The following is a 16,249-nucleotide window of genomic DNA, read 5'->3' as shown; positions in this document are numbered from 1 at the left end:
AAGCATCAACCGTCCAATGACACTGGGCACCAGGAGATGACCGAGAGGGTGGCCCCGAGGCCCCCGGCCTCTTACCGGGCCCAGCAGAGGTGCTCAGCAACAGCAGGGTTCTCCCACGTCCTGTGTCTTCAACGTCTTCTCAGTCTTGCCCGTGGTCACCACCTCCCGCAGACCAGTGCGTGCCCTCAGGCAGAGCCCAAGCAGGGGGACAGGAAGGGAAGGAAAGAACGTGGGTAAGGGGCATCCAGGAGTCCTGCCTATGTTGGAATCATGACTCAGCCATTCTCTGGCTGTGTGACCGTGGCAAGTGATTTAACCACTCTGTGTCTCGGTTTTCCCATCTATGAAATGAGGACGACAGAAGGGCTCGCCTCATGGGCTTGTAATGAGGATTGAATGAGTTGATATTTATAAAGATCTTAAAACATTACTTGGCACATAATGAGCCATGTTTATAAAATAATTAACATTATAATAGCCATCACTTATTGAATTTACCTCCTGCCTGGCTCTGGATAGCATTTTCCTGCATCATTTCTGTCTCCCAGGAACTCCCGGACTCGGGAACCCATGCACAAAGGTTAAGTGACTGGCTCAAGGTCATTCCTGGCTAGAGCCTGGGTTCCCGATGCAAACGGAGTCAGTTGAATTCTTTTTTATTTCAAGCTACAGCCAAGGGTACCCACACACAGTGTTGTTCCATCCCTGCATCTCAGTCACCACGGTGCATGAGCCAGAAGAGATGCCAGGAACAAAGTCACTTAGGCATTCAAGGTGGAGGTAGTTGTTATGTGCTGTGTCGGGATTTTATATTTCCGCAGAAGATCTGACCCTTTAACTTGGGGAGTGCTGCCTTCTTTCCTCTTTGCTCACCCCGCTGACCTGGATCCCGGCACCTAGCTCCCTTAGAGTTACTGCTCTGTGATCCCAGGCGGCCCCTAGCCCCCATTCCTTGTTCCCTTGTTGGGTGGGTAAGGGTTTGGGGAGGAGGGCTTTAGCTGGAGAGCCTGGAAGTCCTGGGCCCCCTCCCTGCACTGGCCCTAAATGTCTTCCCGTCTCTTAACCTAGTTCCCCCATCTCTGAAAGAAAGGGGTTTAATTTCAAACTAAAGGAGTAGTCTCCTTTAGTCCAAACTACGTATTAGAATTACTTGGGGGGAGATTTATTTTTTAAGAGTTTATTTTTAAGCCATCTCTACACGCAATGTGGAGCTCAAACCCGGGGGGGAGGTTGTTTAAACACCTACGCCTGCCCCCATCTCCCCACCCGAGGTTCCGATGAAGTGATCTGGTCTGGGCTATCAATACTGTTAGAGCTTCTTCCGGGTGATTCTAAGAGCCAAAGGACAAGACTTGTGGTTTCAGGAGCAGAGTGAAATGTTCTATTATCTGTGGCAAAATGAGAAAAATGACCAGAGTGCATTAAGTTTTCCTTAGAGATAAGTGTGTTCAATTTAAAGATGTCGTTTATCTGACATTATACCCTTTCTATGCTTTGGAGACGCTTAAGTCCTTTTTCTTGGGATAATACAACGACAACAGGTGGCTCTGGCTTTTTTTTTTTTTTTTAAACATCCTTTTTAACCAAATAAAAATTTTGGCAATACTGCCTCCAAAATTGTGAGGGAACTATTTCCTGGCTAGAGAAATCCAAACATTCAGAAACTCCAGCCTGGGTCCGTGCTGTCCAATGCAGTACGACTAGACGTAAGAGGCGGTAGAACCCGTGAACTGTGGCTCGTCCAAATGGAGGGGTGCTCGCAGGTTAAAATACACATGGCATGTCGAAGACTTTGTATGAATATAGCTCATTAATAAGTTTTACATCACTCAGGTGTTGAAATGTTAATATCTTGGATACACTGGGTTGAATAAAATAGATGATTAAAATTAATCTCCCCTGTTTCTTTGCACTTTTTAGAGATACAGGCCCTCGACAATTTAAAATTACACGTACGGGGCGCCTGGGTGGCTCAGTCGGTGAAGCGTCTGCCTTCAGCTCGGGTCATGATCCCAGGGTCCTGGGATTGAGCCCCGTGTCGGGCTCCCTGCTTCTCCCTCTGCCTTCCGCTCCCCCTGCTTGTGCTCACTCTCTCTCTCCGACAAATAAATAAATAAAATCTTTCAAAAAGATAAAATAGATAAAAGCAAGAGAAGGGAAGCTGTCAGACCCCAGGAGGCCGAGGCTCAGAACTCACCCAGCGTCCCCTTTGCCACAAGCGTTGGCCAAAGCAAGTGAGGGGCCAGCCTAGATTCCAGGGCTGAGCAAACAGACCCTGTCTCTCCAGTAAGAAGGGCTGCAGGGGATTGTGGCCACTGGACAATCTCCTGACTCGAGCTCAGCGGCCCCAAACGAGGAAAGGGTATGCCTGCTCCCTGCACCCTGGTCTTTGTCAGGCCCTCACTGGGACGTTCTTGGATCCTCAGCGCTTTTACCCCCATGGGCTCCTGCCTCCCGGAAGATTGATAGATGATAGAGAGATAGAGAACTAGAGATTATATTTTATGATGAACGTAATGGAGGCTAGATTCGTTATTACATATTCATTATTATTATGTTCTCTTTTTTCTGATTTCATAAGAAAGGAAAATGGAACCCTTTTTGTGGGGCCCCATAACATCCCGGGCACAAGGCTTTGTATCTTGTGGGTCACGTGGAGAAGTTGGTCCTGTGTTTTGTGGCTGATCGAGCACAGGGCACCCCAGCCCAAGGGGTTCAGAGTCCTAGCCATTGCTCAGCAACCTGGGAACTGTTCAGGGTGACAGAGGGTGCGGCAGGCGTCCTCGGAATGAGTTACATATTTCCCTAGTGAGCTGTATTCCAAATCCCCTATAAGGACATGGGTACTTTGCCCTTCCTTAAGTGATGGGCCATGACTCCATTTCTAGGGAAACTCATGGAAGCCAGGTGAGACCAGGAAGGGCATTCAGGGCTCCGATGGTGATAATAACATCAGAGAGCACCCCCCTTTGGTGGATGGCTTTATGGCTGGCCAAGGGCTTTCCCACATCCCCCTGCCTATGAGCCTCGCATCCGCACTCCAAGGTGCGTGCGGCAGGTGGTTCTGCCCACCTTTTCACAGAAACGGACGTTGAGGCTCAGCAATGTAAAATGACTTGCCCATTTAGTGGTGGGTTCTCTGGAAGAGCACCCTGGGCTAGCCCCCTGTCACCACGTGAGTCCCACATGATCCCTGGAGGCGACTACTGTGACCAACAGCCCGGGCAACAGAAGCTTCCTGTGCCCCTGAAGGAGGTCCGGCCTCAAAGGAGAGGCCCAGCCTGGTTAGTGCTAGAATGTTCCCTGATAGCCACATGAGCCACGTGTATTTGGGGTGGGGGAGGGCTGGGTGATTCTTTCAGATTCCGGGGGACTATGTAGCTCTTCAAAATCAGAGCCTGCTTTTGGCTTCTTCCCACATGTGGATGCTGGTCTGTTGTTTTTGACAAGGTTCTGTTGTTATTGGAGCCTGGGTGGCTCAGTCGGTTAAGCGTCTGATTCTTGATTTCAGCTCAGGTCATGAACTCGGGGTCATGGGCTTGAGCCCTGCGTCGGGCTCGGTGCTCACTGTGGAGTCTGCTTGAGATTCTCTCCCTCTCCCCCACCCCCTGCTCGTGCTCTCTGTCTCTCTCTCAAAATAAATAGTCTTTTTTTTTTCAGTTTTTTTTATTAGCATATAATGTATTATTTGTTTCAGAGGTACAGGTCTGTGATTCATCAGTCTTACACAATTCACAGTGCTCACCATAGTAACTACCCTCCCCAATGTCCATCACCCAGCCACCCCATCCCTCCCACCCCCAATAAAATCTTAAAAAAAACAAACCAAGATTATGTTACTACCACTATTTATTTGGAGAGCATACCAGAAAGAACACAGTCCAAAGCCAAACGGCCCCGTCTCTTATGCCACCTTCTCCCAGAGAAGCTGATTCAGCCGCTCAGACCCAGTTTCATGAATCTGAACTGAGGCGAGCGTCACCCACCTCCTGGGGCCCCTTTGTGAGGATGAACTGAGGAAAGAGGTGACAAGTGTTTAGCCCATTGCTCAAAGGCATGCTCCGGGCTCAGAGGTGCTCGCGGTCTGGACTCCTCTTGTCGATATTTATCTGCCCAAGACCCACATGGAGCATCATGGGGGCCAAGCTGACCACAAAACCCTTTCCCCTGCCCTGTTGCTGGCCATCTTCCCATGGCCTCTGTGGTGAAACATGTGGTCCATCACCTCAGACCAACGTAGAACAGATATTCTAAGCACTGAGGACATTCTTCTGTGAGAACATGAGGGGTTGGGGTTCTTGCCCCTCCGAGCACCTGTCTGGAAATAGGCGGCCCAGCCCTGGCCCCTGCAGCTGAGGCTGTAGGAGCTGAGACGCAAGGGTGCTGGGCGGGCCGCGGGGAGCAGCATGGAGCCTGCCTATTAGTCACATTTCCTACATGCACCCAAAGCCATTTCCACCCACCGCGAAGGATGTGAGAAGGCTCCCCCCGCCCTGGAAACCACTCTCCTCCCAGCTGGCCCCAGTGTACCTCAGCCATGGTGACAACCTGTTTCCTGCCACAGTCTTGGGGCCTTACGAAAAGTCAGCTCAACTCAAAGAGTTACTGAGTTGCTGCCGACATACCAGACTCTGGGGTACAGAGACTGACTGGACACAGTCAGGACCCTGGGGTCATTTGCAGATGAGCTCAGCAGAGCGTGGAGAGGAGCAGGGGGTGGTGGAGGCACAGAGCAGGACCACCTAATAAAAGCCAGCTGAGATAGGTGTAGGTGGGGTGAGCGCAGGGAAGGCTTCCTGGTGAAGGTGATAGCTGAGCTGCGTTCTGGATGCCTCCAGTAAGCAAAGGGCTCAGCCTGAGCAGAGGCTCAGAGGCACTGTGGGCTCTGGAATGCTGGGTAGTTTGCTGAGGGGGAGGGGAAGAGGAGGAAAGGGGGGGCGGGGCTACACGCGAGGAGGCTGCGTGTCAGAGGGACCCCGGGTGACAGGCAGGGAGGGGTAGAATGGCCAGCTCTGTGACTCCAGGACCAACTCTGGCCACCCCGGGGTACCTGGCCCGCAGCAGACACACACTGCAGCCTGTGGGCAGGTGCTCAGGGAGACCCTGAGGACGGAACAGAGAAGGGACAGTCTCGGGGAGGGGCAGCTCCCCAGCGGGGGCACTTCGGTCTACCAAAGCCGCATCCCCGATTTGAGGTGGTGCTTGAATGGATCATTTGCATTTTAGGAGTTACGTCTTCGTGTTCATGAGCATTAGAAGAATACGGAGAGGGGCGCCCGGCTGGCTCAGTCGGAACAGCATGTGATTCTGGATCTCGGAGTCGTGAGTTCGAGCCCCACACTGGGTGCAGCGATTACTTAAATAAAGATTTAAAAAAATACAGAAAGAACATCATGCCTTTTAAAAGATATCCCTTGGAATTCTTTAAGTCGAGGGAAAGGGTGTATTGACGCCACCAAGTGCCGATGAGGACTGGGGGCAGCGTCTACTGATCTCAAGGCCTCACGCAACCGGCCGTAAGGGCTCAGCGAAGAGCTGGTGAATGAATGACGAGAACAGGGAACACGGGCAACGGGAGGGCTTGGTTTGGGCGGGACGCGGTGTGTTCTCAGCGGCAGGAACCCCTCACGGCCCTGCTCACTGGCCCTGGGGACCAGTGCTGGCTTGGGTCAGCCGGTGGGAAGGGAATCAGCTCAGCCCCTTGGGCCTGGAAAAGGCAACCAGGGAGCCTACACCGAGGGTGTGGATGGCAACAGTGAGCGATGAACTCACTACCTCCCAAGTGTCCTCGGATGCCCTGGCAGCCATCCTTGGGTACGCCTACCAGAACTGAAGAGTCAAGGGGAAGAAACGGACAGCGGCCTCAGCCGCCTTCCCCCGGGTGGTTGGCATCACTGTTTAGGGGCCGCGGAGACGGGGCTGGGAAGCTGGTTAGAACCCACTCCTCTGCTTCCCGAGAAGGTGCAGACCCCCGCCCAGAGCCGTGGGGGAGCTCCCACCACTGAGAACCCACAGCAGCCCACACAGACCAAGCTAATAATAGCCCACATCAAGCGTCCCCTTTCTGTGCCAAGCACTTTATGAGCCTCATCAAATTTATCCCCCAAACAGCCCCGGAAAGTAAGTATGTGGAGTGTTTCCACTTTATAGGTGAAAACACTGAAGTTCGGAAAAGTTAACCAATACTCCTCAAGCTCCCGTGTCCGCTTAGCGGTGGGGCCAGGATTTACACTCAGATCTGTTTGACAGACGCCAGAACCTCGGTGCTTGACCCTGGTGCGCATTGCCACTGTTTGTTACTTCTGGAACAGTCTTGTTGAGATTTAATTCACATACCATGGAGGTCACCCTTCAAAGTGCATAATGCAATGGTTCATAGGGTCACACAGCCGTCCCCACAGTCAGTCTGAGAGCATTTTCAGCATCCCCCAAAGAAACCCCATACCCGTTAGATTCCCCCCCCAACAACGCGCTGCCACCACCCCTGCCATCCTGCCCCCCAGCCCCACGCAACCACTACTCTACTTTCTGTCTCCGTGGAGTTGCCTGTTCTGGGTATTTCACATAAACAGAATCATACAGTATGCCATCTTTTGTGGCTGGTTTCTTTTCCTTCGCATCATGTTTTCAGAGGTCATCCAGGTGGGGGCGCGTGTCTCTCCTTCATTCCGTGCCACTGCTCAGTAATTGTCTGTTGTACGGATACGCCACATTTTGTGTATCCATTCATCCACTGATGGGCCTTTGGGCTGTTTCCACCGTTTGCCCACGTTGAACAAGGCTGCTTATGAGTATTCATGTACAAGTGTTTTGGTGGATGCATTTCTCTTGGGCAGATACCTAGGAGCAGAATTTCTGGGCCAAATCGTAACTGCATGTACATGGCCACTGTTTTGAGGGAAACAGAATCTGTCTGTTTGCAGATGAGAAAACAGAGACTCCAAAAATCCCAGTGACCTGCCCAAGTTGTATAAGGAAGGCTTTGCTTTGAGTTACAGCCAATTTCAAAAGCCGAGCTTTTTCAATGTATTCCGCTGTGCATTGTAGGAGCTCATTTCCTACAACTTTAAGGTAGGTGCGGTGGGAGGGGGAGGGGGGCGGCGAGACGCTGTCAGAATTAAGCCGATGAGTTAAGCAGGATCTCTGCTTCTAAGTGACTTACCATGACTCGGCCATTCACACCGTGAACCTTGTCCAGCACGTGCTATGTGCTGAGCTTTGCGATGGGCATGATGCCGACCACAAAGGTAAAGGCTGTGCCATCCTGACCCTCAAGGAGCTCCACCTCTACTGAAGAAGGCCTTGGGCTTGTCAGTAAACAACACTGGTGAGTGACAAGTGCTGGGACCCAGGAAGGAGCTCAGGACACATGGCAGGGCTGAAGATGACCTCCCAGGGCTTCTGGCTGGAGGGCTGGGAAATGGACAATGAGCATAAGCAAAAGGCATTTCAAAGTGAGGGGATAGTCTGTTTCAAGGCCTTACAGTGTTGGTGGGTCTGGTGGAGGGTAGAGGCAGAGACCGGGATGAGAAGCTGGGCAGCTGGGCAGGGCCTCAAACACCACACCCGGAAGATTGGACTTGCTCTTTGGAAGTGTCTGAGGCAGGAGTGATATAAGGAAATTTGGTGGTTAGCAAAATCCCTCTGGAGCAGTAAAAAGAATGAGAGATGAAAGTGGAGCAGTTAGAAGCCTACTGCACCAGTTCCAGCAATAGAAGAAAGGGACTGAATAGGACAGTGGCTCTAGGGATGGAGAGGAAAGAACAAATGGCAGAAGCCTCTAGCAAGGGGGGGAGTGTCTGTGCCATTATTTGGCATTGGTAGAGGCAACCTCTGAGAGGTAGGGGCTGAATGGTGGCCCCCCGAAAATGTTTGCCCCCTGGGAACCTGTGAGCGCAACCTAAGGGTCTTTGCAGATGTTATTATGCGTCTTGAGATGATCTTATCCTGGATCATCCCAAGAGGACCTTGATTTTGGATTTCTGGTCTCCCGGACGGTGAGAAAATAAATTTCTATTGTTTTAAGCCACCAATTTTATGGTAATTTGTTACAGCAGCCCTGGGAGACTGATAATCCACAGGGTGCTGTGGGTTCCCGGGGTTGGGAGACCCAGCACCTCATTTCCACATCTCTGGGCTCCCGGGAAGGAGGTGCCCGTCTCCCATCTGCAGACCCAGATAAGGCAAGGCTGGAGGGAGAAAAGCTCTCCCTCTGCCTCGTGCTAAAAAAACAGTCTCCAGTGTGTTGCCACATGAGGATTAGTCAAATAATTACGAGCTCTGACTTCCCCTGAGTGATGCGGTGGGGCTGAAGGCTGAGGCCTTGGGAAGAGTGAGTGGGGTCGTCGCATGGTCAGGGAGGAAAGGCAGCATGAGTCGCCTCCCAGGAGAGGCCGATCTCCGTGGGAACCTACTAGAAACCCGACCAAGTTCACAGGTGACACACCCCGAACATGAGCCAGTCAGGTGAACCAGAGGCCACTCACCAGCCACCAGCCTGACACATTCCACTCCGAATGGTGAGCTCACCCTTTAATCGTCCGCAAAGCCCTCTCAGAAGCAACACTGCTGGGAGCAAGGTTAGGCAAAGTCACCCCCTCGGTAGAGGCCGGGGAGCCCAGGGTGGTAGCAAACTCAGGGGCTTCGGAGTCTAATGAGCTGGGTTCAAAGTCCAGCACCGCCTCTTCATAGTCCTGTGTGTCGGGATCCCGTAAGTCATTTCACTCCGCCTCAGTTTTCTCATCTCTGAAATGGGGATGACTAGACCCACACTGCAGGATTGTTTAGAGAATTAAATGAGCTGTCATATGCCAAGTGCCGAGCACACAGTAGATGGTTTTGAGCAATTGGCAACATGTATTGAACACCTACTGTGGGCCACCTGCCAGGGACACTGGTGAACAAGCAGGTGGCCACCTTCATGGAGCAACCAGATAACGAGGCAGACGCAGCCCCGAGTGGGGAGGCTTTGATGCGAGGGTCAGGGGACAAGGGGAATTCCACAGGAAGTTAAGTTGAAGTTAGAATCATACTCCTGTGGGATTCGGGGATCAGCTTGAGGTCATAGGACAAGTAGTGGCCAGGTGAGTACTCAGACCCATGCTTCAGAGCCCCACTGGCTGCCACCTCTGCTCTAGGGCCTGGGCAGTCTCTGAGGATCCAGTTGTGCAGGGTTGGGCCAGCTCTAGGTCAGAGAGTCAGCCCAGTTGGAACCTGCAAGCTTCCACCTTGGGTGCTGGGCCTTCCGCCTGCTGCCCAGGGGGCCCCCCACGGCCTTGGTCTGGGCCTGGTACTCCATGTGATAGAGGTACCACAGTTTGTTTATCCATTCACATGTTAATGGATAGTTGGCTTGTTTCCAGTTTGTGTTTATTAGAGATAAAGTTGCTATGAGTATTTGTTTACAAGTTTGGTGTGAGCATATGTTTTCATTTCTCTTGGGCAGATTCCTAGGAAGAGAATGGGTGGATCATGGTAGATATAATTTAACTTTGTGAGAAACTGCTAAAGTGTTTTCCAAAGAGGTTGTACTATTTACATTCTCACAGGATATGAATGTTCCAGTTACTTCACTTCCCTGACAACACTTAGTAGCAGCAGTCTTTACTTTTAGCCACTGTCATAGTCTGCTCGGGCTGCCATAAGAAATGCCAGAGACCGGGTGGCATAAGCAACAGAAATTTATTTTCTTATACTTCCGGAGGCTGGAAGTCTGAGGTCAGGGTGCCAGCATGGTCCAGTTCTGGTAAGGACTCTCTTTCCCGTGTGCAGACCAGTGGTCTCTTCACCCCCTTAATAAGAGCACCAATCCCACAAGGGGGCTCCACTCTCATGATCTCATCTAACTTTAATCACCTCCCAAAGACCCCACCTCCAAATACAACCACACTGGGAATTAGGTCTTCAACATATGAATTTGTGGGGAACATGAACATTTGGTTTACTACAGCCATTCTAAAATACGTATCATGGTATCACATTGTGGTTTTAATTTGCATTTCCCTAATGATTGATGACATTGAGCATCTTTTAATGTGATCACTCGGCACCTGCTTATCTTTTGTTGGTGAAGTGTCCGTTCAGATCTTTTGCCCATTTTTTACACATGTGTTGCGTGTTTTCTTACTATTGAGTTTTGAGAGTTCTTTATATATAATGGATATAAGTGCTTTAGCAGATATATGATTTGCAAATATTTTCTCCAAGTCTGTAGCTTATCTCATCTGTCACTTAATAGTAACTTTTAAAAAGCAGAAGTTTTAAAATTTTGATGAAGTTCAATTAACCCACTTGTTTGATGGGTGACACTTTGGAAGTCACACCTGAGAATCTTTGCATAACCCAAGGTCACTAAGTTTTCCTCTTATGTTTTTTATTCTAGAAATTTCATAGTTTTAGGTTTTGCACTTACACTTATTATCTATTTTGAGTTAAATTTTTTATCTTGCACATGGTATGGTCCAAGCTCATTTTCTGAGCCTAGGGGGTATCCAAATGTCCCAGCATTATTTGTTAATAGCCCATCCTTTCTCCACAGAACTGCCTTTGCACCTTTGTAAAAAAAAAAAAAATCAGTTATCCATATATGGGTAGATCTGTTTCTGGACTCTCTTTTGTCTATCATTATGCCAATACCACATCGAGCTTTACCACAGGACTGGAAACCAGGTAGCATTAGCTCTCCAACTTGGTTCTTCTTCAAAGTTGTTTGGCAGATCTAGGTCCTTTGCATTTCCATATGAATTTTTGTATTGGTGTGTCAATTTCTCAAAAAGAAAAAAAACATGGTGGGACTCTGGACCTGGTAGTTGCTCAGGAAACTGTCACGGACAGTGTTGAATATTCACCCTACGACCGTGCTTGGTGGTTTACTGGACTTTTTCATGTCCTCCCATTAACTCTCAATAACCCTGAGACAGAAGCAGGTGTGGCGTTTCCCACCATATGACAAGGAAAGCTGAGCCTCAAAGGGATCGTGCATTCCCCATAGTCACACTGCCGTTGTCATCCTGCTAGCACGTGGTAGACACAGGTTTTGAATGCATGAGGTCCGGACTCCAACTCTGGGGCTCTCCATGCCACCCTACCTCTAAGGAGGGGTCTCCAGGATCTCCCTAATATTCTAAAAGTTTAATAAGCTGGACAAAAAGAGGCACTCATTGTTTGGGTTACCTTTAAAAAAAAAAATTCCAAATGTTGGTGCCATGCAAATGTATTTCCGTTGCCCTAATCTGAGCGCTTTCCTCTGTTCTCCTAAAATGTGGGCGTCAGTCTTAATAGGAAATCCATATGTCTCTGTTCCCTTTTAACTTTCTTTCTTGGCAGGAATACAGCTCCACGGAGGAAAGGGGAGAGGAAATGGGGATACATCACAGAAGGAAGGATTCCAGTTTGAAATGAGAAAGAACTTCAGATGGTGGAGGCTGCCAAGCCCTGGGTGAAACTGCCAGAAAGAATGAGAACATTTCCAGCCTGGAAATCCTGAGGTCCACAGCTCCGCAAAGAATAGCGATGGCCTTGACTCTCTCTTTCCTCTGAGTGATGCATCCTCCCAGGGGCACGATGACAGTCACAGGCGTCCCCAAGTGAGCCCACACTGCCGGTGGGACCCACAACGGAGTTGATGTACAGCGTAGGTAGCAGCTCTGAAATAGAGGGTTTCTTTTGGGTCGGGCTCCCTGAAAAGGGTTTCCGAGATGGAGATTTGCATGGAGGTGTGTTGAGAGGGCTCCTGGGGCCGGCATCCGGGTGGGGGGCGGGGAGAGGAAGCAGATCGGGACACTGATGCGCCAGGCAGCTACAACGGAGGCCTCAGCCCATCGCAGCTCCGGGGCTGGCGTGGCCCTCAAGAGTCGGCCCCACGGTAGCCCCCTGTCAAGCAGTCGTTATTTGGGAGGTGCCCCTCGGGAAGGCAGAGAGACTCAGCTGGGAGCTCTCGGCGGCCAGCGCTCCCGGCAGCCGGGGAAAGGAGCGCCTTGGTCCCAGACAGCGTGTGCACGGCAGGGGCACCAGACAACCACTGCTGGGTCTAAGATGGCCCTGCACCCTCCCTGTGTTCTCCACTGTTCCATGGAATGTTCCAACCTCGAACCACCAGGAACACGCCTCCAGATGTCCCTTGTGAGGCTGCAAGTCCATTCACTGTTGGCTTCTCCAGGCAGGGCAGAGTTAAATCTTGTCATGCAACAATATCACCATCTAGAAGTTCTCCTTCTGGGCCCTTTACAAGACTCATCTGCACCCCCTTGGATCCACGCTTCAAGCTCCCCCCCCCGCCACCTCCCCCTAGGACAGGGACCTTTCCATCTCTCCACGCCCAGGGCCTGGCAGGGTCTGGCATGAGGCAGGTCCCCAGCACATGAGTGATGAAAAGGTGAAGAAATGCTCTAGCTCTGAGCTCACAGGGATCTCCCAAGGGCTACTCTCTTTTCTCACTTTTTCTCACTTGATGTGCTCTGAGCTTACGCTTCCATTTTCACCAATCTCAGGGTTCCTGTTGATATTAATGAAAGCCCAGCTAATTCTAGAACTCTGTGATTTCCTTCATGTCACCTTCAGTGATTGAGAGAACCCCTTGGCGGACTCGTGGACCAGATAACTGATCAACCAGGAAGACCCCTCTCCTGTCCCCTCCCCCAAGGAGGAAGGTTGCGCTTCTTCCTTCACCCGTGCCAACGGGAAGCTTCCCGAGAAAGAGGAAACACCCCACAGTGTTCCATCAGTGTGGCCCGGCTGGGATGGTCAGGAGAGAAATCCCAAGAGAGGCTAGAGGGAGAAATGCCCTCAGGGAGGGGAGCTTTTCTGCTTTAATACATACCGTGGTACACCTGCTATGCGCCGAAGGACGCGCCGTGGTCTGTGCTGTGATGGGGGCCGCATAGGCTGCGCTGGGAGCCCAAGAGACCAAGCGCTTAAGGCCGATTGCAGGGTGGGGGCTGGAGGGTCAGCAAGGCCTGGAGGAGGAAAAGAGGGCTAAGCTGAGAGCCTGAATGAGGAGGGGGACCTAGCCCCGTAAAAGGAGGAGGTGAGGGCACAAGGAACAGTTCAGGCCAAGGGAACGGCACCTGCGAAAGCCACAGGCAGGCTAGGGACGTGGAGCTGTGGGGGAGGCCCGCAGGCAGAGCCATAGGGAACATGGAGGCTGATGGGATGGCGTGGACAGAACGCCAGGGCCTGGGTAGGGAGCCAAGTGTGCGGAGCCAAGGCTAGCGGCGTCTTCAGGCACAGTCGGGGGGTCCTGGGAGTGTGTGGAATAAAATATCGGTTAAAACAGAGCCCCTTGGGAAGAGTCCAGAGCAGCCCCCAGCCTCCCCCAGCCCCAGTGGGAATGGAGGCCCAGAGTCAACAGCAACAACATTTTGGGGGGTGGGGGTTCTCTCCGTGGAATCGGCTAACCTCGCACGCGCACGGCCAGGACGTCCTCGCCCCCTTCAGGTCCTTGCCTAAACAGCTTGTTTGCGATCATTGCCCCCACCCCCCATTACTCTATTTGCTACTTTGTCTACTCTTTCTCCTGCCTGCTCTATTTTTCTCCTTGGCCCTTGGCACCACCCACGCCCCTGCATTTGCTCATCTGACTGTCCGTTAGCCGTTTCCCCTCACTTCTTGTCTGTTTTGTTCACTGCTGTATCCCCTAGAGCCTAGATGCTGGGCACCCCGTAGCTCCCCAGTGCCTAGTTATGGAATGAAACTGCTAATAACTCCTCCTGCCTTCATACGTCCCATCTGTTCTTTCCTTTATCCTCATAACAACCCCCATTGTACAGCTGAGCAAACTGAGGCCAAGGGACATAAAGAATCACAAGTAGACATCTAGCCAGTGGCAAAGCTGGGCCTCACACCCTTGGATTGGGAGTTGCTGCGGCCAGGTCTCCTCGGGAAACTGCTTTAGCATCTGCAAGAGTCCTCGATATCTAAGAAGGGTAGGTATTTTCACCCCCCTCCCCGCCATGTGCACACGCACACATTCGAAAAGCAAAAAAAACCAAATTCGAACAACTGCATGCCCAAATTCATAGAACAGATTTGCAAATCCAAAGTGACGGCGTTGGCTAAGTTATTGGCATAAACCTCTGTCTCACACGTGGGTCACGAGTGTGTTGGTAAATCTGTCGGTGGGGGGGAACTCCGGGAAATGGGTATCCTTTCCCCCAGCCCATGTGGGGTGACCAGCCTGGGAAGCGTGTTAACTCCTGCATCCCAGGCCTTGAGCCTGGAGGCTCAAGGCTGAGAGGGGTCAAGGATGCGCCTCATGGTGAGTCTCGGGGCTCCTGGTCTGGGGGGCAGAGGGACGCTGTGGCCCAGAACGCCAGGCCTCAACCTTGTCTGTCCCCTGGCAGTTTGGGCGGGAGAGGCGTCCGGAGAAGGTGGGAAGCTGTTGGTCTTGAGCTCCAAGTGCGTCTCCTGCAAAGCTCCTTGGTCTGGGTGGGAAGAGGTCAGAGTTCACCCCCAGCGCAGGTGCAGCTCCTCCCCACCCCTTGCTTCCTCCATCAGCCGAAGCCCACAGTTTGAGTGGCTTTTGGTTGACTTCCTTGGGGAAGAAAATGATGATACAAATGACTCCATCTTTCACTTCCCAGACCCCACCCAGTGCACTTTTAAGATGTGGAAATTTTATTAAATCCCTGAGCACAGCTTCTTTCTACATTTTCTGTGGTTTAACTCTCCCTGGGTCTTTTTGCTTATGGTTTGGGCTTTTTTCCCCCTCTTTAAATCTGAGAGTTTTCTTTCTCCATTGTCTCTTAAATGAAACAAGTGCTAACATTTCTAGTATTTTCTACAGGCCTTGCATACTCGGACAGTAAGTACGTACTGACCTGGCAACCAGTACATCTCTGTGCATGTGGATCCCCAGTATGAATCTGGGTTCTCCTCTACCTGACTGCCCCTGTCCTTCACTCCCTCCTTTGCAGACTGGCCTCAGGACCTTGGCTCACACAGGTCCCCTGGGAGAATGGCTTTGCTCCCTCCCATTTACCCAAATTGGTCTCTTCCTTGCCCTAGGCAAGGTTCCCCCAGGCAATAAAAATCTTTTCTGAGCACTGTAGCCCCTCTTATCCCTCCTCCCTCCTGAAGGACTGGGCCTGCCTCCCCGATCTGGTAGTGCAGTTCACCTCTGGGCGATCGTCTTTGAAAAATACGAAATTAACTGTAAAGATATGAATATGCATTTTAGGAAAATGAACTGCCCCACCCTCAAACCTGGTTCCTCCTACCACCACCCACTCCCCAGGTAGCCCACTGTGAGTTTGGTTGATACTTCCAGGTTATTTAATTCCCATGCTTTCACACATATTCAAATAAAACGCACTTGCCTCCAAAGCAGGAACCTAGGCTGAGACGTCCAGCCAGGCTTCTGTGATTAGTGCTCAATTTCTTCTACATGTTTCGTCTCCCTGGATCTGGGCAGCCCCAGGAAGCATGCAGAGTAGGGGGTGATCCCTCCTTTTCACAGGTGAAGCTGCAGAGGTGCAGAGAAATTAATGGGGTTGCCTCAGGTCACAGAGCTAGTAAGAAAGAGAGTGAAATTGGAACGCTTGTCTTCTGACATGCCCAGCTGTTCTGGGAAAAGCACCGAAGGACGCTTGACTTCCCTAAACCTTACTCCCTGAGTGCCCAGCTCTGCAGAGCTGAGGTTAGCTAAAAACATGTTGCAATCCCTTGTTACTCTCCAAGTAGCCAAACCCGGGTTCTCAGCTATGACTTGCTATGTGCCCCTTTCACGCCTGTAGTTCAGCATCCACTGGGGTGAATCATGAACCATCAGCCAGCTGTCGCCTCACCTTTAGCTCCGTGAGGTGTGAAGCTTGTTTTCCTTTGCTGGCATAAAATAGTCACCTTGGACATGTGGTCAGATGCAGGACACTGCCTCAAACACAAACACAGACCCACAGGAAAAATCGATTTGTAGAATGCAAGTGCTTGCGGGGCCAGTAGCTGGCTTCTCCCTAGGAAGCTCCCATGGCTGACAAGGATGTTACCTGCCTCAGGGAAACAGTTGGGACATGCTGGTGAGCTCAGGGTTACTGACCCGGGGAGGGGGGAAGAGGAATGCCTGGTTGAGCTCTGTGGGCGTGACCCAGGACGGGCAGCCCCGGAGGCTCACAAAGATTCCCCGGCTCACACTCCCCAAGTGAAACTCGGATCGTTGGTCAGCACAAACCCCCTCTTGGGCCTGTTCTTTCTGCCAGTCCATGCTGAAATCCCAACCACAGTGGGCGGGTGGGTGTGCCTTGATGATTAACAGCCA

Source organism: Mirounga leonina, unplaced genomic scaffold (assembly GCF_011800145.1).
Source record: "Mirounga leonina isolate KUSES-001 unplaced genomic scaffold, KU_Mleo_1.0 Mir_165, whole genome shotgun sequence".
Lineage (NCBI taxonomy): Eukaryota > Metazoa > Chordata > Mammalia > Carnivora > Phocidae > Mirounga > Mirounga leonina.
The sequence above is the reverse complement of the archived record's forward strand: the minus strand, read 5'-3'. Positions refer to the sequence as shown.